The sequence below is a fragment of the Mytilus edulis genome, chromosome 7 (genome assembly GCF_963676685.1).
Source record: "Mytilus edulis chromosome 7, xbMytEdul2.2, whole genome shotgun sequence".
NCBI lineage: Eukaryota > Metazoa > Mollusca > Bivalvia > Mytilida > Mytilidae > Mytilus > Mytilus edulis.
In genome coordinates, this window is record NC_092350.1 from 91288710 (window position 1) to 91314577 (window position 25868).

General features: G+C 31.9%; 1 long non-coding RNA gene across 1 annotated transcript; it reads left to right on the top strand.

The window, feature by feature from the left end:
- Positions 1–20776: 20776 nt before the first annotated feature.
- Positions 20777–24127, top strand: LOC139482475 (uncharacterized). The gene is made up of 2 exons (XR_011654879.1): positions 20777–20899; positions 21240–24127. It is a non-coding gene; the product is annotated as an uncharacterized lncRNA (long non-coding RNA).
- Positions 24128–25868: the final 1741 nt, after the last annotated feature.

Sequence of the window (25868 nt, forward strand, 5' to 3'; positions counted from 1 at the left end):
CATGTATTGACAAAAATAAAAACACGAAAAAATGCCCTTGACAAGTATAGTAAAAACAACATAACACTCATAACAAATGGTTAATTGTTGTTTTGCATATCCCTTCATTCAGTACCTGAACCGTATACTGTAATAATACTTAGACTGGATGATGATCCAATCATAGTAAATTTGTGAAAAAGACAAAGTCCTAATCCAAAATTGTTTACATGATATTTCATTCTGTAATTGTTGATCGCAAGCTCATTTACTTTCGAGTACTTGTTGAAGTTTATCAGATTGTAGTTTTGATCATGTTTATCGTAGTAATGTTGTAGATTGTGTAATTACATCTATCTATCAAATTGTACCATAAAGATGATATCATTGTGTTACACTGTAACTGATTATACACTTAGTTTGCCCTATTGTTGTAGATCGTGTTATTATTGCAAGAAATTGACAAGTTCTACCATGTAAATAAAAGCTTGCCGAATTGTTTCTTTTTTGATTGTACAAACCGCATGCACAATGTAGATTGTGTCATTGATCCATGTTTTGAACAAACTGTTTCTTGTAAATAAAAGCTTTTCGTTACGCTAAACATGACTGATGTTTGTTTTTACATCTAAAGTTTTAGTAAAACGATACTATGTTGCAATCAAAATATATAACTTGAAGAAAAACAGACTATAACAAGTCAAAAAGTAAACAAAAAATGAAAAAAACACCACAAGAGTATATACAAGAGAGAGAAAAGACACCAGAGGGACAGTCAAACTCATATATCGAAAATAAACTGACAACGCCATGACTAAAAATGAAAAAAATGAACTCCGTTGAAATTTCAACACAGAAAGTCCCTAATCAAATGGCAAAATCAAAAGCACAGACATATAAAACGAATTGACAACAAATGCCATATTCTTGACTTGGTACGGGCATTTTTTAATGTAGGAAATGGAGGTTAAATAGCTCTACCTAAACCTCTCACTTGTATGACAGTCGTTAAAATTTCATTATATTGACAACGATGTGTGAAAAAAACCCAGACATGGGTAGAAATGTCAAAGATATAGGTACAGCAGTCAACATTGTGTTATAATCTTAATCATTATAAAAACTTATATGTGTCAATGAGTATAAGACACTTATTGATAACGAGAATTAAAGCAAATTATCACATTTTCTAAAATTATTGGTAAACTTTTGAATTAAGATATACATAAAAAAATAACAATAGTTTAATAATGACCAATTGAATTTTTTTTTTGTAATGAGGAAGAAAGAGTAGAGCTTATAAGTCATATACAAAATGGCAACGCCATGGCAAAAACAAACAATAGAAAACAATCTACAAATTACAAAACAAAATAAAGATTGCGCAGCATGAACTTTCTTCTCTAAACATACAAAGTTCGAACGGAACCGAACATGGTTCTCATGTTATCATTTTGTCATTTATATAGTCATAATTAGTCCCCTACCGAATAATTTTAAGGGGACATCAGGTTTGCACTCTATCCATCTGTCTGTCTGTCTATCCATCCGTTAGTCCAGCCAGTCCGTAATCCACATTTTTTCTTCGTGCTTGAAAATATTGATTAGATATTTGGTGTATTATTTTATCATGAAAAGTTACCGTTTAAGTTTGAAATTTGTTCTGGTCTGATTATTTAGTACAGAGTTATGGTCCATGGACTTACAAAAATGACTTAAATATTTTTTGTTTTGTAATGCTTGATGTGTGTTATAGAGTACACCATGACCAGTTGATCAAGTTAGAATTTTGTTCCAATACAATGAATTTTTAACCATAAGGGGACAATGTATTGTCATACTATTCTCACAGAATGCTTGTTATAGTAAGTGTATATAAATTCCGAATTTATCGTTATGTTGAGGATTTCAAGCCAGGTATTGAAAACTTCCGAAATTTTCGATCTATTATGCTCTTCACCTTCGTACTTTGTTTTGCCTTTGACTTCTTATTTAATTTGAGTGTCACTGATGGATCTGTTGTAAACGAAAAGCACGTCTGACCTTAAGAAACTGTTTCTTCTCGAAATGGCATTAACCATATGTGGATTTTAAAAAATTCTAAAGAACTTCTGTATATCTGTATAATTTTAAATCTTAATCTTTTTCTGAAATTTGTTCTATCAAACTTTTTATTTTTTAATCCTTTCTAAAATGTTAAATCACAAAAAAATACTAAACTCACAGGATAATTTAAAAAGGAAAGTCCTTAATCAAATGGCAAAATCAATAGCACCTATACCACAATTCCTCATGTGAAATTAATATAAAGTGTCTTAAAGAAATAATACACAAAGTTTTTCAACATAAATTTTTTAGCATACGTTATAAATTCATTTCTTTGGGATACCATATGGCATATTTGGTTAAAAGCGAACAAACATATAAAATATGGTACACAGAGGAACACGTGATCGGTATGATCGAGTTTCTTATTGTCAACTTATTTGTTGAATTTGGAGGTATACTTTTTCAACAAATTGTCGGCATTCCTATAAGAACGGACTGTATGCCTCTCCTTGTCGACCTTTCTTGCTTTCATATGAGTAGGAGTTCCTTCAGACACTTGTCTTAACAAGAAGATCAAAGAAGCCAGGTCATTTAATTTCACATTCAGATATATAGATGATGTTCTTTTTTATCAACACTCCAATTTTTTTTTAATTGTGTTCCATTAATATATCCTGCAGGACTAGAAATTAAAGAAACAACAGACACGGCTTCTTCTGCTATCTCAGAACCAGAATCAATGAAAAACGAGACGATTTTAATTTTGAAATTATCAATTTCCCTCCACCTTAGTAGAAATGTCTGTCTGAGTAGAAAGTTGATGAAAAATAAAATTACAAAAAATACTGAACTCCGAGGACAATTCAAAGCGAAAATCCCCACCCAAAGGACAAACACATCAAACACATCAACCGAATGGATAACAACTGCCATATTCCTGACATGGTACCGGCATTTGCTAATGTAGAAAATCGTTCAGTGAACCTGGTTTTATAGCTAAGCGTATCACTTGTATGACAATCGTATACAATTCCATGATATTGACACTGAAGTGTGAACAAAAAAAACCAGATATAATAGGTAAAATGTCAAAAATAGGGGTACAGCAATCAACATTATGTTATCATCTTTATTTTTATAAAAACAAATAGCTCCCTCTTATTTGTTATATTTACAAGAAATCTACCCGGAAATTTGTGTTTAATTATAACCAATTGTGTAAAGATGCTAATATCAGTGAAAATACACCTACTTCATGTAATTGTAGTAATTCCGCATACATTTATGGACCCATTTCCCATGTTATAACAGGAGTTCTTAACATCGTTCAAGACTGAGAGTTAAAATCATTCCTCAGTAAAGGACCTCAATATCGTCCCTCGTCAGTTATTAATTGGAATGAGTGTCGTAATATCATCCACGACTCACTCCGTACTTACTGTTTGAAATGGATAAAACGGGAAAAAGCTGACAAAAAATCTTTGGACTCTTTCTTTAATTCAGTAATGAACATAGTTGATATACGTATCCAACATTTTAAAGAACATTTTATTATTAACAATAACCACAATAAATTTATTTCTCGTATCAAACATAAACTAAAAGAACTAGCCAAGGAATTTTTTTTTGTCCCGGCCGATAAAGCTGCTAATAATATTATTATTGTTTGACGTAAATTTTACATTGAGGTTCTGAAAAAAGAAATTACCAATTCACCAACATTCCAACTGACTCCATTTTCAGAAATCGTCATCTGTAACCAACATAAACTTTTAGCTACCGCTTTAAAAGCAGAGCCGAATACAATGAAAGTCCCTACTATGTATTGGCTTCCGAAGCTACACAAAACACGTCGTCGTCGTCAAGCCATTGTTCCACTACTAAGTTGTTTATTCTTCTTACCAGTACACTTGGTACAATCAAAAACCTGATAATAAATTGTTCAAATAAGGCCTTCGAAAATAGTGGAATTAATTACTTTTGGAGTGTCAAGAACTCGTTGAAAGTAAAATTGAGAAAGGAAATGGTGAATATGTCAAAGCGACAACCACCCGACCATAGAGCAAACAACAGCCGAAGGCAACCAATGGGTCTTCAATGTAGCGAGGATTCCCGCACCCGTAGGTGTCCTTCAGCTGGCCCCTAAAATATGCATAATAGTACAGTGATAATGGACGTCATACTAAACTCCGAATTATACACAAGAAACTAAAATTTAAAATCATACAAGACTAACAAAGGCCAGAGGCTCCTGACTTGGGACAGGCGCAAAATTGCGGCGGGGTTAAACATGTTTATGAGATCTCAACCCTCCCCCTATACCTCTAGCCAATGTAGGAAAGTAAAAGAATAACAATACGCACATTAAAATTCAGTTCAAGTACTTGATAAATTGCATGCTTATATTGGTGATTTTGAATCTGTTCAAAGTTTTGATTTTTCTACCCTGTATACCACATTGCCTCACATTCTCATTAAAAAAAAATTCACACACCCAATAATTTAAAAAGTCAGAATGTGAATATATATGTTCAAACTCTTTTAGGTCATTTTTTAGTAGCAATAAACAAAACAAAAACTATGTCAATTGGACATGCTTTGATACTATATATGCCCTTGAATTTTTACTAGATAACATTTTTGTTCGCTTTGGAGATTCCGTATATCGTCAGGTTATCGGAATTCCAATGGGGACTAACTATGCACCACTTATTGCGGACCTGTTTTTGTATTGCTATGAGTTACAATTTATGACAAAAATCAGCAAAGACCCATCAAAACAACATCTCATAAACAAATTTAATAATACTTTTAGATATTTGGATGACATTTTGGCTCTCAATAATGACGACTTCAGTATGTATACTAAAGAAATTTATCCTGTTGAACTGACTTTAAATAAAGCTAATACTAACAATGACCACTGCCTTTTCCTCGATCTTGATATCTATATCACTAACGGAAAGCTTAATACTAAAATTTATGATAAAAGAGATGATTTTTCATTTCCTATCGTTAATTATCCATTTTTAGATGGTGACGTTCCATTGTCACCATCTTACGGTGTTTATATATCTCAACTTCTACGATTCGCTCGTGTATGTAACAATGTCTTAGATTTAACGAGAGAAATTTATGTATTACTGAAAAATTATTACATCAGGGTTTTTGATATCACAAACTAGTCAAAACATTTACTAAATTTTATCATCGGTATAAGGACATCATTCGTAACTATAGCTCAACATGCAGACTTCTTATACGTTCAGGTATTTCACATCCAATTTTTTATGGAAATATTCTTTATAAAGCACAAAAATGTCAGTATTCACCTCAGAAACTAACTAAACCTTTAAATAGACTTATCAAGAAGGGATATAGTTACGATACTATTGTCAGGTCATTAAAGATTGCTTATTTTGGTGTTAATATTGATTCACTTATAGGGTCTTTGCATCGGAACTAAACACATTTATTCAAAAAACAGTTGTTGGCATAACACGGGTTATGTTCTTCTCAATTGAAGTCTGGAGCTTGCATGTCAGTTAACTGCTAGTAGTCTGTTGTTATTTATGTATTATTATAAAAAAGAAGATACGGTATGATTGCCAATGAGGCAACTATCCACAAAAGACCAAAATGACACAGACATTAACAACTATAGGTCACCGTACGGCCGTTAACAATGAGCAAAGCCCATACCGCATAGTCAGCTATTATAGGCCCCGATAAGATATTGTCATTTTGTTTATTTTCTTTGGTTACATCTTCTGACATCAGACTGGGACTTCTCTTGAATTGAATTTTAGATGTGCGTATTGTTATGGTGTTCTCTTTCTAGAAGCCATTAAGACAAAATCAAGTCCCTTTACGACAGCGCATGTATGTACAATTGCATAAAGGGCTACTTTTCATACTGTGTCCAGAGCATATTTTTACATAGAAATACACTCTTGGCACTATTGTCCCTCACCCTGACTACTATTGTCCCTCACCCTGACTTCTATTGTCCCTCACCCTGACTACTATTTTTACATAGAAATACACTCTCGGCACTATTGTCCCTCACCCTGACTACTATTGTCCCTCACCCTGACTACTATTGTCCCTCACCCTGAGAAAATCATACAAAGCTGAGTCTGATTTTGAAGATTAAATATCAAATTTGTTAGGATCCAAAACTTGAGGTTCCCACGCGGTTTAAAAACCCCATATCTATTGTTTCAGTCATTGATAAATCGTCAAGACTAGCTTGTATTACAAAAAGTGGATTTTTTGTTAAAACTGCATATATTTTAACTGATTTTATTAGTTAATGTGTTTGATTTATTTTTAAATAATATACGCTTTTTTTAAAATTTCTTGTCACGGTACTGTGTAAATACAAGTTGTCTCTCGTTTGAATTTTTATTTCCTTTTTATTTTAGCCTAACATATATAAATATTTTTTAACAAGGTAAGTTATTTGTTAGGCTGATTTTATTATGTTTAATGTCGTGACACTGTCGCACTGAATAGGGTGGAAACAAGAAGAAGGACGGGTATATTATATATTAATAATGTTATCTTTTTTCATATTCACGTAAAAAGACAAACACTAACGTAACGGTACCCAAATTACAACGAGTACCCAAATTGCACCTATTTAGCAAAAATAGCAGCGGAAATCTTACAAGATCTCCTAGAGACTAAACAATTTTTGTTTTTATGATTTGATACTGTGCTTGTCTTTCAAAATATGTAAAAATATTTAGATATGCACAAAACATTCACAGTATTTATCAACAGATGAAGTGTTTACGTCATCGCAACGTCATCTTTTTAAAATTAGCAAATACAATATGTTACAAGTATCCATTTCTTGAAAAAAGAAGAGTAAGCAACGACAAATATCCAATCGTTCAAAATATTTGTAAAAAAATAAACAAAAGCTTTGTTATTCGACTTTTGACGATGCGAATTTAACTTGCATGGATCAGTGCAATTTGGGTACTCCTCATTACAGAATCATTGATGGATTCAGTGGCGGATCCAGAAATTTTCATAAGTGGGGCCCACTGACTGACCTAAGAGGGGGCACGCTCCAGTCACGGTTCAGTGATTCCCTATATAAGCAACCAATTTTTTTCCCAAAAAGGGGGGGGGACCGGGCCCCCTGGCCCCCTGTCCCCCCCTAAATCCGCCTCTGGGTTTGGAGGTTAGTTCAGACCAATTTTTCTATGATTCCATATGAATTGAAAATCAAATTGATGTACCTATATAATAAAGAAGGATACGGCTACAAAATAAACACAAAATAGAAATGTTTGTCTTGATCATAAAAAAACGTAGTTGAAAAAACTGTCAAAATAGGTGCAATTTAGTCTTCATTCCTGATTTGTATTATTCATTTAGACGAAAGTAAATTCGATTTATATGTATTACAGAATTATTTTTTTGTGACGAAAGAATAGTGTGTCGACCGATTTAAGGACGAAAGCAGATAAATTTGGTGGGTGTCTTCACAGCCTCGACTTGACGTTAGACATGCAAATGGCGGACATGTTTCGCCGATGATACTCCTATTGAATGAGTTTTCAGTATAAAAACCTTTACAACAGATATTAACGATATATTACATCAAATATAAGAAGGTATTATTTGTATTATACAAAAATAGCATGCAAACTATACACCAAACCTTGAAAAAATAAATAAACATACATTATTTCCAATTCTTACGAGTACATCATTTTTAATATCTGTCATAATCTGACAGAAAAGAAACAGTAGAAGTAAAATGTTCATTCATCAGTACTATATAACGAGTCAACTACCATGGTTTTTTTCTGCTTTCAATATTTCATGTTTGATAAACATACTGCTGGTTTCCGGTATATTTGTATTTTGATTTATTAATAACCTGATCATGGTATCGCTGATAAAACGCCTACTTTCTACACCTCAAATAGTTGGGTAAACGAAGCTATAGGATATACACCAACCAGAGGGCAACCTAACAGCAAAGGCAGGGGGCATTTTTCCAAATCTGACATCAAAACTACTGGAATCTTGAGACAATGCTAGATCTACACTCAGCATGCACAGTATTTGTATCGTGTTTTTCACCATCTAAATTGTAAGGGATCAGTGTTTTCTCACTAAAGTAATATGCAGACCGGTAAATCTGCCCACCTAATCATTATACTAATGTTTTGATGAAAATATATTTCAGCTGTTAATTCAAAAATGCATCAAATTTTAATTGTACAGTTCTTTAGCATGTTTAGCAATAGCATTGTTAAGTCTCTATGATTTTTAATATTATAATTGTCTGTATACACCTTATCGCTATTTGTCCGCCATTACTGGATATCACACAGGTTCCCTTAAAATTTTGACGTCATAAAACAAAATATTTCACGCCACAATGGAAAAGTGATTGTTGTATGCGTCAAAAGTTGAAGCGGCCAGGTCAGCCGGGATTAGCGATAAGGTGTATTTGGACCACGCCTCTATTATGCTCTTTCCAATAAAATATTGAATTGAATTGAACTATGAAAACTCAATTTGACTTATAAATTCTCAATTTCACAATCATTTCTTAAATGGTTGTGAAAATCAATCAAACAAATAGGTCATCTGTGTTTTTAATCCAAGTGCATTATTCATCATTGTTCATGCGCAACGACTAATCACATATATAATTTACAAGCAACAAAGTGAGGAAATGTTGAAAAAAATATATACATGTATACAAAAAGCTTGTGTCAAACTTTTCCATTGCAATTTATTCAAGATACAGGCATGACTATGATGCAGGGAACATTCAGAAAAAAAAGAAACTATTTTTGCTTTCCATTGTTTCCCAAATTACATTTTCTTCCTTCGATGTGGACGTCATGAGGCCACAATTAAAAATATTTCAGTTTGCCCAAACCCGACCCATGATGACTGGGTGTGGGTAGGTAGGTAGGCAAATTCTTTTTTTTTTTTTTTTTTTTATCAGAATTTGCATGAAAATATTGAAATATTTTAAAACAGTATATCTTTTTTTTCTCTGTCAAACCTTTGTAGAGACAGCCAAAAGCCATGAATTTAAAACCTTTATAAATAAATTAGTTTACTATATGATTTGTATCCTGAGATGTTTATAACCCTGACAGTGGCTAACTGTGTGAAAGGGCTGTTGGATTTGTGAAGTGATTTTCAACAGTTCCATCAACACGATGTTTGTGTAAAAAAAATATCAGCTGATTATGTAATGATTAAATTTGTTTGCAGTTTTTAAATCCTATTTCTATTAAAATAGATTAAATGTCCTAAAATATTTATATGAATTATTAAAAATGTATCTACCATCCTTAGTTTGTATCTTTTTTATGTTTTGAAAAAAAATTATATTTTACATTATCACACAGGTAAACTAATTTGGCTATAAATAGATCAAACATGTTCTGTAGAATCTCCAAACTAAAAATGTATTTGTTATAATTTTATTTCTTTAAATAATCAAGTTTAAATTTTTGAAAATAATCATTATTGATCAAATATAATTGCATAAAGTTAACGTTTTCTGAAGACTTTATTTTTAGGTCATGGTTCTAGAGGCTTCCTCACAAATTGTATAAAAATCCAAAACTGTGAACTGTGTACATAGTGCTCATAGTGTAAATATATTGATGGATTAATATTCTATACTATTGCGGTGGTGGAACTACTTTTATTGTTTTACTCCATATAACGGAGGTGTGCCTATATTGGCAGAAATTCATTGGATACAGATATGGCGTCCATAACAATGTTTTTACTTTTGCACATGTGAAAAAATATTTCTGACAAAAGTCAGATTTCTCTTGTCAAAAGGAATTTACATTTATATTGCAATAAATTATTCAAAAGGAGTTACATTCAGTTTAGATTATATTTTTGATTCTGTGAGCAATTATAGTTTTATCAAATTCTCCCAAACTGCAACGTACTGACTGGCTAATGAGACTTGTAAATTTGAACTATTTGAATAAAAGGGCATCTAATTTACATGATAAAGGAAGATTATAATTAAAGACAACAATTTATCAAGAAATAATTCCTTTTTATTCAGTAAAAACAAAATCTTCTTGCAAGATTGTAAATTCGCAACTTCCGGATCCATTTCCTGTCAGGATAACATTGAAAATATTCGATTGCACATGGTTTTGAACAAATCTACCTGGATATTCTTATCAGATATTCGATAACACGATGAAATTAACATTAAGCATATAGCTAAGGGTTTGGTAGTACAAACAACTACAGCGTAAAACAACTGTGCCACTTCACATGTTTTACTTCTTTACGTTCGTTAAATAAGAAGATAAAAACAGAGAACATCGAATATCGATTAACTGCGTCTTTTATACGCTTTCTTTTAATCTTATTCACAGTTACTTTCAAACGCAAAGACGACAAACATTAAGTTTTGTACGATGACGGAGCGGACCCAATATAAATCCGAAAAAAAAAATTCTTCCCAAAAAACGTCAAAAAAAGAATTTGAGTTGGCGGGTTTATTTTGGGTCGGTCGCGTTTGGGAAAACATACAATCTTTTTATTTTGGCCTGATCATCATGTTTTTTTTTTACATGTAAACCAGACAAAAATATAGAATTAAAGGGGAGGAGTTACGGGAATTGTCTGTATTGGTTAAAATGAATTTTCCATCACCCTGATCACATTGCCTGTAAAAGATAAATTTTGACAAACCAATTCCATGCAATTTTGGCTTGTAACATTTTGAAAACTTGGGACAGATATATATAATTGTTATACACATGTGTACTGTGGATGTGTAGGTCAACTGTTCAAACAGAAAAAAACAACTAATTATATATAATCCAAGATTGCTCTGACGTGTGATGGCTTTAAGGATAGTACTGACTGTGGTCAAGGAATGTCAGATTCCATGCATATAAAAAATATTGAAATTGTCAAAACAAACAGGACAGAAATTGCAATATATAATAATGTAGATATAAATTCATAACTCGTACATGTACGTCATCATGGTCATTCAATTCATATTAAGTTTACTCTATAAAACTTTATTTACATACTGTTACAAATCTCCTGACGTACAACAGAAAGCTTTATTTCTATCAACTCCCCATTTTTAGTGCAATATTTTCACCAGTAGTACCTATAATCCGGCCAAGGGAGGTAACAATACTTTGACCAAGATATTGCAAACTTGTATTATTTCCTCATAGTAAATATAATCTGGCCAAGGGAGGTAACAATACTTTGACCAAGATATTGCAAACTTGTATTATTTCCTCATAGTAAATATAATCTGGCCAAGGGAGGTAACAATACTTTGACCAAGATATTGCAAACTTGTATTATTTCCTCATAGTAAATATAATCCAGCCAAGGGAGGTAACAATACTTTCACCAAAATATTGAAAACTTGTATTATTTCCTCATAGTAAATATAATCTGGCCAAGGGAGGTAACAATACTTTCACCAAGATATTGCAAACTTGTATTATTTCCTCATAGTAAATATAATCTGGCCAAGAGAGGTAACAATACTTTGACCAAGATAATGCAAACTTGTATTATTTCCTCATAGTAAATATAATCTGGCCAAGGGAGGTAACAATACTTTCACCAAAATATTGAAAACTTGTATTATTTCCTCATAGTAAATATAATCTGGCCAAGGGAGGTAACAATACTTTCACCAAGATATTGCAAACTTGTATTATTTCCTCATAGTAAATATAATCTGGCCAAGGGAGGTAACAATACTTTCACCAAGATATTGAAAACTTGTATTATTTCCTCATAGTAAATATAATCTGGCCAAGGGAGGTAACAATACTTTCACCAAGATATTGCAAACTTGTATTATTTCCTCATAGTAAATATAATCTGGCCAAGGGAGGTAACAATACTTTGACCAAGATATTGCAAACTTGTATTATTTCCTCATAGTAAATATAATCTGGCCAAGGGAGGTAACAATACTTTCACCAAAATATTGAAAACTTGTATTATTTCCTCATAGTAAATATAATCTGGCCAAGGGAGGTAACAATACTTTCACCAAGATATTGCAAACTTATATTATTTCCTCATAGTAAATATAATCTGGCCAAGGGAGGTAACAATACTTTGACCAAGATATTGCAAACTTGTATTATTTCCTCGTAGTAAATATAATCTGGCCAAGGGAGATAACAATACTTTCACCATGATATTGTAAACTTGTATTATTTCCTCATAGTAAATATAATCTGGCCAAGGGAGGTAACAATACTTTGACCAAGTTATTGCAAACTTGTATTATTTCCTAATAGTAAATATAATCTGACCAAGGGAGATAATATATAGGAAAGTAACTCTGTCACAGGCAAAAGATAGACTGCTACATGTACAAATGTATAGTTATATATCAAATATAAAATGTTTATTTTATGTAGGTTAAGAGGTCATCATGCCGGCTGTGAAAGGAGATGGCATGCGAGGATTGGCTGTTTTTATATCAGACATTAGGAATTGTAAGTATCAGTAATTTACTCTATTACAGTCTGTGAAATCCCTTCTTCATTGTATTTCAGAGATGTTTCGGCAAAACAACCATAATGCAGCTATGAATTATGAATTGAATTGTAAATTTATTTATATTCTATATTCATTAATTACTTTTCTTTTTTTTTTGCCCCACCTACAATGATCAATTTATAAAAAGTTTTAAGTATGTTAAGGAACAAAAAAACCATTTTTAACCGGATTTTTGTGACAAAAATGTCGGTTATTGATTTGGGGATGTACGGCGGGCGGGCGGGCGGGCAGTCGGGCGGGCGGGCGGGCGGGCGGCAATCAAATGTTGTCCGTGCATTAACTCATGAACCGTTCAACCAAAGCTTTTAAAATTTTAATATGTTATTACTGACAACTATTCGAAGTTCAAGTTCAATAATGGCGATTTTGACTTTTACCGTTCAGGAGTTATGGTTCTTGAAAGATTGAAAAATGGAGTTGTCCGTGCATTTACGCATGAACTGTTCTACCAAAGCTTCCCAAATTTTAATATGTTGTTACTTATGAAAGAATGGAGGTCAAGTTCAATAATGACGAATTTGACTTTTACCGTTCAGGAGTTATGGTTCTTGAAAGATTGAAAAATGGAGTTTCCAGTCGTGTCCGTGCATTTATGCATGAACTGTTCTACCAAAGCTTTCGAAATTTTAATATGCTGTTACTGATGACAAAATGGAGGTCAAGTTCAATAATGACGATTTTGACTTTTACCGTTCAGGAGTTATGGTTCTTGAAAGATCGTAAAATGGCGTTTCCATTCAGGTTGTTGCATTTACTCATGAACCATTCAATCTAAGCTTTTCAAATTTTAATATGTTGATACTGATGACAAAATGGAGGTCAAATTTGATATTGACGATTTTCACTTTCACCATTCATCAGTAATGGTTCTTGTGATATTGCCAGGACACAACTAAATGGTAATAAATCCGGTTTGCTGTCGTTGTGACAGCCTCTTGTATTAACTCTTTCACTGATTACTGTCCAGACAGAAGCTACTCTGAGACGATGGCTTCCCTGGCTACTATAACTTAAGTGGGAGATCTTCATAATAAATGTCAATAAAAACTTGTTTGTAGTTATTTGTGTATTTAATTCATTCACTAACACCATGTTCACAATTTTGTTCATGTTTTGATAATTTTTTCTTCATAAAATATTCAAATTTTCTGCATTATCTAGGTGAAATTCTCAAAATTCTGCTTTTAGACCCCAAATCGTAATTTTTTAACCCAGAACGGCAAAATTTTGAAAATTTTTATGAGGTTGTACAAATTCCTCACACTTGAACAATGTCCATTCCAAGTGTTTTGTACATAAAACGACATTTTATGTCAAAAAAGTATACTAGTTTGGCTTCAATTATTCCATATATATTCTTTCAAAAAAAATGTTCCCTTATTTCAAATTCTCGTTAATTCCATAAATTTCATCTGATTTTGACACGGTTTTCAACAAACGGAAGCGCCATGTTTACACTTTCACCCGGATATTCATCAAAGAAAGATGACTCATGTTTGCACTGTTTTGAGCGGGAAATATAAAAGAGGTATTCCGATCCCAGTAAAACGGGACTCATCGTCAGCTCAGGGGTTCAAATTAGCGGTGGTCCGAGGTCCGCAACCTTCCACTTTTGCAATCGGACTTTCAACTTGGTTACTAGCTACGCCCGACGGACCTTCGACTTGAAAAAAAAATAAAAAATAACTTTTCAAACCTTTTTACCAAAGTCTTCAAATAAACCTTTTTCATCTTTATTATTCATGACAGCAATTTTCATTTCTATTCATTTTGTTCAACCGCTAGCTTTATCCAAAAAATTGCCGACAAGAAATGTGTAAATTTGAGTAAAATCGTGTATGATCAACAAAATTGAAAAACAATGGATGCCGTGAAGACAAAATTTTACAATATCGGTCTGATTCCGGAAGTGGATAAGGGTAATTCCGGGTTTGGGCGATCAACTACATAAAAACAAATTCCAGGCAGGTGACAAAATACATCTATGGTTATGAAATAGAAAAACTAGAATTGAAAACCAAAAAATATATGGAAAAGAAAGAGAAAGCAAAAAATATATTATACAGAAACTCAAAATTACTTTTTTGACAAATTTTAATGTCAAAATCCAATACAACATGCAATGTGACAGTATTAATTTTCTTTATCAGTGATAAATGTTGATAATGAATGTTTTTAAAGTGGAAACATATTACTGCAATTTCAAGGGTTTTTTTTTCTAAATTTTGAAGGGCCAGTTAAAATAGCTTGAAGTTTCTTACTTTATTTTCACAAATAGTGCAACTAGATTTGATACCTGAATGTATTAAAGCAAAGCAGCATAAGCTCTAGTGGACTTTTAAAATCAAGCTGAAATAGTGTGAGCCCTGAGATAATAATGGCATAATAAGTAATTAAATACCAATTGTTGGGACAACACATTCACCCACAGTGACACCCACCCCAATACAAAAAAAAAGATTACTTGAACTAATTAGATACAAGACAATTACATTTATCATGAACAACCGTGAAACTGACAATGAAATAAGCTAACCTAATACCAAAAGCACATTAATTTTGTATCCAACAGAGTTATGAAATATTTTAAGTAAAAGTAGGACCTTGAATTTAGGTTGTGGTACTTCCAGTTTGGAGAGTCAAAGGTCCTGGACCTTCCAGTACCAAATGTTAATTTTAACCCCTGCAGCTATCTGAAGCGTGAATCCCGGTAAACCGGGACTCATCGGCGAAAGGGTTAAACTATAAATTCAGAAATTATTGCATAAATTTATTATTGCTTTTTTTTTCCTTTTAGACTAAAATCATGAAAATATGAATCTAATTTTTGAAATATTTAGAAAAATCCTGTTTAATTCTTATAAAAAAAATTCAAAATGTGAGTTTAAATTATTGTGATTGTAAACTCTTTCGCATTTTCGCAATAATTTCTGAATTAACTGTAGTTATTGCCCTTGGGTAGATTAAATATGTACAAATAAAATTGAGAATGGAAAAGGGGAATGTGTCAAAGAGACAACAAGCCGACCATAGAACAGGCAACAGGAGAAGGTCATAGGAGACATAGGAATTCAGATGTACAGTGAATAAATGCAATTGCCGGTGAATTGTAACATTTTAAGGAATAATTAGTGGTTTAATTTTAAGCAGAAGAATTTAGATAGATATATGATACAATGAATTTAGTACAACATCACTGGATAATTTGACCTACCATTACATATATACAAGCAATTTATTTGGGTCATTTGGCGATCTGATATTAATTCTGTTGGTCAGACCCTTTAGCCTGGTGACATCTGGCATGATCGCCTACAGTAGAAGACGACCAGTATTTTTACCATCAATTTTGAAGGTCAAATAATTGATTGTTATGAAGGGGGAGACATTAGTTTTAGTTAAACAGTTCCACTGTGTTTGTCTCCAAAGCTTCAAGCTTCCAGAAAATCTGACATGAGAGTAAGGGAAACACAAGTGGTAGGTGAGTGTAGGTCATTTGTAGGTGAATGATATCTGATAACATGCAGTTCTATAAACATTGGCACATCTCATTTCCATGAAAATTATTTTAACCCAACCCCTCCATGCCCTCAGACATGATCTATTAACTTTGAAACTATAACCTACATGACCTAGGTTATATGTTAATGTTTGTGCCTAGCGAGGTCAATTTAAAGGGAACCAAATATGATAGGTCAGTTGTATTTGTCTTGCATCTATATTAGCATTTGCATTTCTTATTTCCACAGAGATTATATATTTTAGCCTTGCACCTTAATTTACAATTGCATGTTTTGCATATATAACATGTTTCAAGCTCAAATGACAATAATATCAAAATTGCATATCACTGTGTCAACAGTTTATCACGGACATGATACTGACCAAAAATGTCAAAAAACAATTCAACATGTGATGAAATTGAGGTACAGCAAAAGACCAACATCACAACAATGCATATATATACCAGGGCTCACGCTACCAGGCGACTTGGGCGAAGAAGTCGCCTTCCCGACCGTCACTTCGCTTTTCCCGACCCCCAAAAGCGAAAACAAGTCGCCCTGTCCATGACGATAGTCGCTTTCAGTCGCTTCCGTCATTGGACATTTCCAATTTTTACCAAGTTGATAAAACACGAATTTTTTAATGATAATTAAAAAAAATCAGACATAAACGATTCATTATCTTTAGAAAAGAGGTTGAAGCATTGTCTTCGCAGTGTGTAGCAGGTTATTTGATAAAAAAAAAAAATTTATCACTTCGTGCATTTCTGCAAGTTCCGGTGCTTGTTACTCGAAAACGTACATCAACCTAAATTTCGGTGGCAAAATAAGTTTGTTACTTCATTTAAACGTGATAAAAGTTGCCTCCAGTAAATGTTTAATCCATTTATTGCATTAAAAACGTCATGTTCCTTTCCAAATAACTCGTCAAACATCGTTTATTTTTGTAAATTTTCTTGCATTTGTCCGCCATTGACCGATTTCTAAACTACGGATCTGAACCGGACCAGCTATGACTGAAATCCGTACTTTTACAATAATTACTACGGACGCACGGATGGAACAATATTGATCCCAAAGGGAAAAATTACGCATTCCACACGCATTAAGAGACTTTTAGTTACAACTAATTGATTGGTGTATATAATTCCCTATATTTTTTATGGATTGTTTCAAACTATTGATTAAAGTTGCTTAACTCTGAGACTATTATACTAATATCAATATATTATGGCCCAGCTTGATAACTTTTATATTTTTTTTATGAGAAACACTGAATTTCATACACAAGTTAATTCTAAATTAAATTGTAATTGATATATTATAATTTCTTTACATTTTTTAAAATATTTTTTTTTTTAGTGCTAGTTATTTACAATGATTTAGTTGGTAGTTTCTCACAAGAACCTTAGTAAAACTTAAACAACTTTTAATTTCAAATGTTACTTTAATTGTAATTTTTTGACTCTGATATGAATTGAGCAATATAAAAAGAACATTATTTACATATTGCCCATTATACTATTGTAAAATCCAAACATTGTAGGCTTAATTTGTAGCGCACCACGCGAATGAGCACTTCTCTTTCAAATCTCACCACTTCTCCCTATCAGTTTCAAAAAGAGAAGTCACTTCTCCCTATAATTCTGAAGTAGTGTGAGCCCTGTATATAGGTTCACCAAAAAAGACCTCTAGGGGCTACCATGTTTATATAATTTGATTTTTGTGTCACGATACATACATGTATATGGTTTATGTATTTAATTAAATGCATGTACAAGATCTAGATGTGCATGTATGTATAACAATTAACCCTTTTTCACCTGAACAAATTGCCTTTAAACCTTTTGTACTCCATTGTAACACCTTTTGACGCCTGCATGTATGTGTGTTACCTCATTGGAAAAGTTTCGACTTTGAAAAATCTGTTTTTATAAATTCCTCAATTTTATCAAATATGAAATGTATATATGATTAGAAACATCTGACATGAATTTCCTTGATAATTAATTTTTTGCCATGCATATTATAACCATTAAACGTAGGGATTTTTTTGATAATCAGTGTCACCATTTTTATAAAAAAGTTTTTATTATGGCCCCGCAAAGAAGTTGTTGGTGCCATATAGTTTTACACTTGTCAGAAATTCTGAAATTCTGTAATTCCGTCTTTCCGCAACAAACCATTATACAGAGTTTTTTTCTAAACGCCTTCAGATATTGGACTGATTTTTGGTTTGTGAGTTAACCATGATGAGTTACAGATCAAGTTTATGTTCATTCTGCTCCGCTATTTTTTGCCAAAAATTACGGGCTTTGGACTTGGTTAAATTGTTGAAAATCACAGTTATACCAACTTTTTTTCTAAACGCTTTCTGATATTGGGATGATTTTTGGCATGTGAGTTAACCAAGATGTGTTACAGGTCAAGTTAAAGTTTCGTTCCACTCCGCTAATTTTTGCCGAAATTACGGGCTTTGGACTATGTTAAATTTTTGAAAATCAGTTATTCAGACTTTTTTTCTACACGCCTCCAGATTTTGAACTGAATTTTGATATGTGAGACCACCATCATGTTTGTGTCCACATGTGTTATTGAAATTGCTGATTTTTCAACTTTTTGAGATGGGAGGGAGGGGGGGCATTCGTGTTGATTTGACACATCTATTTTTTTTTTTATTGATTTTAGCTAATTTAAACATTTTATTGCGGGTTAAGGGAATCAATACCCAGACCTTGAATGTCTGTCTCTTATTTTGAACATAAAACACTTTGATCAATGGTATACTCTGTGTGTACACAGGGTATTGATTTCTGGTAATCAAGTTAAAATCAAATACAAGACAAAGTAAAGGAGGAAACTCTTCCTGTATCATACATGTTGTATGGTGAATTTATTTATTTTCATAAATTGAGAAAAAATGAAAATTTCATTGGAAGATTCAAACATTAATAGCCCCAAGCACATGATTTAATTTATAGAATAAGAAGAGTTGGTATGAATGTCAATGAGCCAATTATCCACAAGAGCCCAAATGTCACATAAATTAACAACTAAAAGTCACCATGCGGCCTTCAAAAATCAGCAATCCCATACAGTAGTCAGGTATAAATCATGAAATGACAAATGTACACTTAACTGTGACCAAGCTTAGCAAAAGGTTGTGAGACGTAATCAGTTAAACAAAAGCATGCCTTCCCACTGAATTTATTTCAATTTCTTGGTGACCCTGGTAGGACATTGCATACTTAGTACTTCTTCATTCAAATATAAACATTACTGTTGGTTTTTTTTCTATTTTGGGGGGCAATTTGCTCCGTTTATGATACGTAATTTCTGAATGACAGAACGCTTAGCTACTGTGTAACGTCAACTTCTGTATGTTCGTTTTATAGCATGAAAACACTAAATGAGCAATGTGGAACCCATCATACATAATTATAATTATTGTAAAGGATCAGTATTATGACCCTCTGTTATGAGATCCTTATTATGAGAAACTACGACATTGAAAGAAATTGAAAGTGGTTCATCAATCATCCGTGTAGAAGCGGCACATGTATTTTATTCTATCCTTATATTTTTAATAATGTGGAACAAGATAATTTTGTTGCTGCAATGTAATATTTTGACACAACTATTTGAAATTCACAAAACATTTATTCAATTCTTTTTACCAAAGATTTGTACACTATACATTGTCAATGTCTTGTTTTTACGTTCGTAGTAATATAGTAAAAACTATGTTCAGTCACTTGATTCAATTCACGTGCACACTACCATTGTTGTTGTGTTTGAATCTATCGGCTAATGAAATGAGACGTTACAAGTTGTGTGTTTGTGAAACGCCAGGATGTTATCAATGAACTATCAAATGCTAAAGTTGACTGCATTTCAGTGTACTGTGTATTCATTTATTTTTCGAGTATTGTGTAAAACTTGCATACAAGTTGTCAGCAAAAGTTCCTTAAGAACATTTGTATTCATTGGCCATCTACTTTCATAGTTCCCTCTACCCACAAATTTCATTAAAATTGGTACCCAACTATTGTTAATAAATCCACAGTATAGCATAAGACCTGTTCAAAGAGAAATTAAAATGTGAAATGTGTTTTAGTCTCCATACCTATCTGATTAAAACAAAACCACTTTTTCACAACAGACAATGAACGATTTTGATAAGCCAGCTCTTTTTTTGGGTAGGTAGGGTTAGGGCTTACAAACATAATCTTTTTTATGGCCTTGGTACCTTTGTGTACATCTTCCATGTTTGCTGATACTGTAACAACAGACATTTTTTGTAGAGGATTTAGTTTCGTTTATTTTGTGGAAAGAATATATCCACGAAATTAAAACCTCCACGAAAATTCAACCTACATATAGTATCACCTCCATTTACTGGAAAGCAAGAAATTAAATCCCCATGACATTTTATAAACAGACAACCCCACGAAAATTAATATTTCTACAGTAGTTTGAAATTTTACAACTCTTGTAGTACAAGAAGATTTTGTTATGGCATCAGTGAAAGGAACAATTGTGTTATGCTCCATATAACTTTATTCAATTACATGCAGGGATGCTGGTCAAGTTTTTGTCTCATTTAGAAATCAAGACACAAAATAGTAAAATTCCTATGTATCTTTTTAATTTCAGTCAAAAACGAAGCACATCTTTGGATTCCAATGGCTCCAGTGCTAAGAAATATTCTAGAAAAGATGTGACGTTATATTCACCCCCTGGTGGACAGTTCAGTGAACGAGCTGGCACATATGAAGCAGGTAACATTGATGAGACAGTTCTGTAAATAGCTTAACCAGTTTTACTATGAATATTTTTTTTTTTTATTGCGTTACCTGTTTTCATGGATTTTGCTAGAGTTGAAATATAAATGTTTAACCAACTTTCAATAGTTTTGTGTCCAGCAGAATTGAGCAAAACCAAGAAAATACAATTTTTCTCTTAATGGTTCCCACAAAAAATAAATTAATTTTCACTGAATAAAAATCGCATGTCAGGAGTTTGATCAGATCAGATGTGAAATGCTAGAGACATTAAAATTCTATTCTTTTATGATATATTACAATTTTAATTCACAGACATAACTTTAATGTTTTTCAGGTCAAGGACGTGGACGAGGTCGTGGACGTGGTGGTGGTTTCCGTGGAAGAAGATACTAACAGGACCATAAATCAATCATTGTTTTTAAGTTCTTACATTTCATATTTTTTAATGACATTATTCAAAATATTCTTAGTTCAGGAAATTAACTTTTTAGTAAAACATGAACTAAACATAGGAGTTTCTTCATAATTGAGATGGATAAATGAGGTATGTATTCTGTAGACATTGCAAAGACGTTACAGTTAGAGTGATAAGATGTCTGTCTGCCACTATTCTTTTATTTAAAGAAGGTATGTTAACTGATTGAAGTAAATCACTGTAAATTCAGAAATTATTACGATGTTTTTATTATTGTTAAAAATTTCACCTGGGTAATAGTCGCAGTAATTTGAACTCGCATTTTAAAAAAAATATATGAATTAAACAGGATTTTTCTCAATATCACAAAAATTAGTATAAAAAGACAAATTGCAATGATCAATGTACGCAATAAATTCAGAATTTACAGCTTTCAGCATCCTTAAATATTGTCTATTGTTATTGAGAAAAGGTGATAAACAACAGGATGTAAGATTTATATTGAATTAGAGAAGACAGTATTGTTAGATAAAAGTTCAAATCTTGATTGAGGAAAAACCTGAGCCCAATTTTCAATAACTTTGTTTATCGTGTAACATATTTGATAGATTTTTCCTCCTCTCATTATATAACTGTTTGTGAGATGTATAGTAAAATATTAAGGGTTAATACTTATCTTTATATCTTTACTCAAAATAATAACCTTTTTACGAAATTTGAGAGATCATTACAAATGACCAGTTCTGTCATGGCAAATTGTCAATAGTTGGAGGGGCGCAAAAGGGTTAAAATTCCAAATAGGAACAGAATCTTGTGGGCTACCAAAGACATTTCTACTTTCAAACAGGGGCACAAAATGAGAGAGAACCGATTGGTCATTTCATTATCTTTTATCTTAAATATTGAGTCTTGAAGTTACATTTGAGTGGAGCTACCCACAGTAATTTAATGGAAATGACTGATCCCCCTGAATTATAGGGTACGATGACATAAAATTGTTTCCAGTGGAGATGGCTGAATTCAGGTAAAGTAGTCACAAGGCATGTCTGATATGATTTTTATTTATTTGGAGGTAAGTTTAACCCTAACAAACAATGATTGATTTGTGGTGAGATAACAACTGCAGCCAGATAATGATGGAATTACCTCCCTTTGAAAAGGAAGAAGACGTTGTGAAAAGCGGTCTGGAGAAAGTTATTGCATTTGCTTCATAGATTCAACATAATTTGATTTCTTATTTCATTATTTTTTTGCGTCTTTGTACATAATGTTATAGAAAAAGATCAAGTTTTGAAAACAGGCATCTTTTGATAATTGTATTTGAAATAAGTTTAGAAATCACACATTTTTAGAAGCTGTTGTTCATTTTATTGTTAATTTTGAATAAAATAATTAATACTTCTCTTTTTCATTTTGGTATATATGTCACACAAGTTTAACTCAATATTTTGGAAAGTGGATTCATATTTATATATGTATGGTTTTAAAAGATTTGGGAACATAATTAGCAACATCCATATCAAATAATGATATTTTTTAAACTGAACCTTCCATCCCAACTAAATTTTTAGAAGTCTCTGTGCTGTAGCATGTGTAAATGGAGATAATTGAATTTATGAATACACTACAGTTCTTGTGGGTTTCATTGTAACCACCTAACCACGGCTGGATAGGGCAATACGTTAAGATAACCCCTGTGCCAACCCTCTACAATGGACATGATGTATCGTATTGATCATATTAATTGATAATGCAATACCTTTAAAGTATCAGAAAAGCTATTGCAATCAATGTTTTTTTGGCAATTTTTTTTATGTTGATTAATATATATAATAGCAGAATTTTTAAATAGACGTACAGAACATACTCAAAATTGTTATGCCTTTTTTTTTAGTTTGGAGTTCATTATTGAGAAATTGCACATTCTTAAAAAAACATGATTGAATTTAAACTTAGGTCGACAAATTTCATTCATGCTGGACTTTTCAATGCAAAGGTTGCAAAAAAAGAATTGTGCAAATTAGCAAATATACATATACATATATATATATATATATATAATGTCTAAAAATAGCAACAATCGACATTCAATCTATTTAAGCGTGGATCAGTTTGTGAAAATAAACTGATACAGTTACTAAATTAAAATTATGTCCTTAGCAAGTACTCCAGTTTCTTAAAAACCTAAAGAAATTTTAAAACTGATAAAAATGATACATGACCAAACTGTCATAATATTTAGTTATTCTTTATAAGAACTACATCGTATTAACATTCATAAAGAGAGCATTATTGGAAAGTTATCATGTTTTGTATTTATATTGGTGTTCAGTATTCAAGATTACTGATGTCCCTCACAATATACTAGTAGATAATTATATGTTAACGTTTGTAATTGATTATTTGTTTCATTTCATTTTTCCATTTCTTTTTGTATTGTTTGTAATTTCACAATTCTATCATCAGCAGATTTAAGATACCATTTGAGGTTTAAAGAACAAATAATTTAATTGCAGTCTCTTTAAATAAAAATACCCATCAAACATGTAAAATAATAAGTTGTAAAAAGAAGTTTTTAGTGAGATGTGGATCTTTGTATACTTTTTCACCACAACAATTTGCCAATACAAATTAGAGCATGGCATATTGTGAAGGTATTAGTCTTTTGTTGATCGATCTAGTTTGTCTTTTAGATATATATCTTCCTATTTTAATATATTACAATAAGGGTGAAGGTTTATGTCTTATTAACAAATAATGTGCATTGCATTTTAATTGTATTTGTAAATGATAAGATCTGATTTTTTTTTTAATTTACCGGGTTTATTATGGATTTAGACGTGTGCAGTTATTTACATGTAAACCTAATTCCTGAAAATAAAAACCAAAATTAGGCTACATTTTATATAGATAAAAAATATTTAGGCACAGAACATGTGCATTATGCTTTCTAAATACAAAATGGCTGTAAGTCTATTTTTAAATAATTAAACGTTAATGAGTCTTATACATGGAATACATAGGGAAAAAACTATCTTTTTCTTGAGACCTTTTGGCTTAAGGTTAATGGCTATTTGCACTTCAAAAAATTGTTTCTAAATAATTCTAACGAGCCATGTTTCAAGAAATTTTAGTGTTTAGGTGCCATACGTCAGTTATTAATGCGATTAGTAAGACATATCAGATGACACTTTACTGTATTGTAATTTTTCTTTTTATTTCTAAACGGTTCCTCTTTTTATGAAATTCATAATATAGATAAAATCGTGAAAGTATCACTATGATCTTGAAATCAATCTTTATTTCAATGAACAAATATGGAAAGAAAACAAACCATTCAACTGTACATTGTATATATGTAATCATTGTTGGGTATATATGTTGTACTTAAATCTTGTGAATTTTTGGTTGTAAATATGTATATTAGATGAAAGAGAATAAATCAATCAATTTGAAAAATAGTTGATATCTTTAAGGAGAGAATAAAGAATGTCAATACAGATAAAACAGTATGTAGTAAATGTACATTAAACAATATCATTATTTTCTATACTGACGAAAGTGAAGACAGCAATACCTCTGAAATTTCATTGATTTGTTTCAAAATATATTTTCACGATTCACATTTTTATAATATTTCTAAACATGTGAAGCAGAACATAAAGATATGGAATAACTGCCAAGAAGATAACTTTCCACAAGTGACCAATTGATAGACATCCAAATGTCAGCATACATCCTTTAACAATGAGCAAGACCCTAAACGGAAAGCAAGCTATAAAAAGGCCCTGACATGACAAAATATAATCAATTTAAACAAGAAAAATAACTGCCTGATTTATGTTCAAAATTACAAAAAATAAAAGAAAGAAAAATATTAAATACAGCTTAAAAACAACAACCCCTGAATTACAGGCTACTGATTTGGGAGGGACATATTCAAAATATTAAATTTGTTGGTAGAAAACCATCCTAACATATGAAGGGGTATAACACCCAACATAAAAGTAAAGCTAGAAAAATCAACTAAAAGGGTTGACTGATCAAATTGTTCAAAGCACAAAAACAACTAACAGTAAAATGTTCTGCCGGTGTATCTTTAGTTTATATGACAGCAGAACCCTGAACAGTATTGGCAAGTATGAACACAACATTGAAGCTTGGTTGAATGTGATTACATATTGGACTCCACAAAAGGGCTGACATCGAATAAAAGTTGTCAAATATCAAAGATAGAAATACATGATTTTTTTTTTTATGAAATCACAGTTTAATTTTGGATTTCAATGTGAATCAATTTGATAAGAGAGGCTGAAATCAAAAATCGTAATACACAGTTTGATTCTGCATATCAAAGAACCACCATACGATAAATGTGAGTTGAAATCAAGCAGTTTACTTTTGGACTCTGATTTGGACAACTTGAAAACTGGGGCCCAAATTTGAATCCAAATACATGTTGACATTCAGCAGATTTTGTTTTATTCAAACAAACACGTTTTAATTCCCCCTCCCCCCTAATGTGGACCAATTTGTAAACGGTTCCCT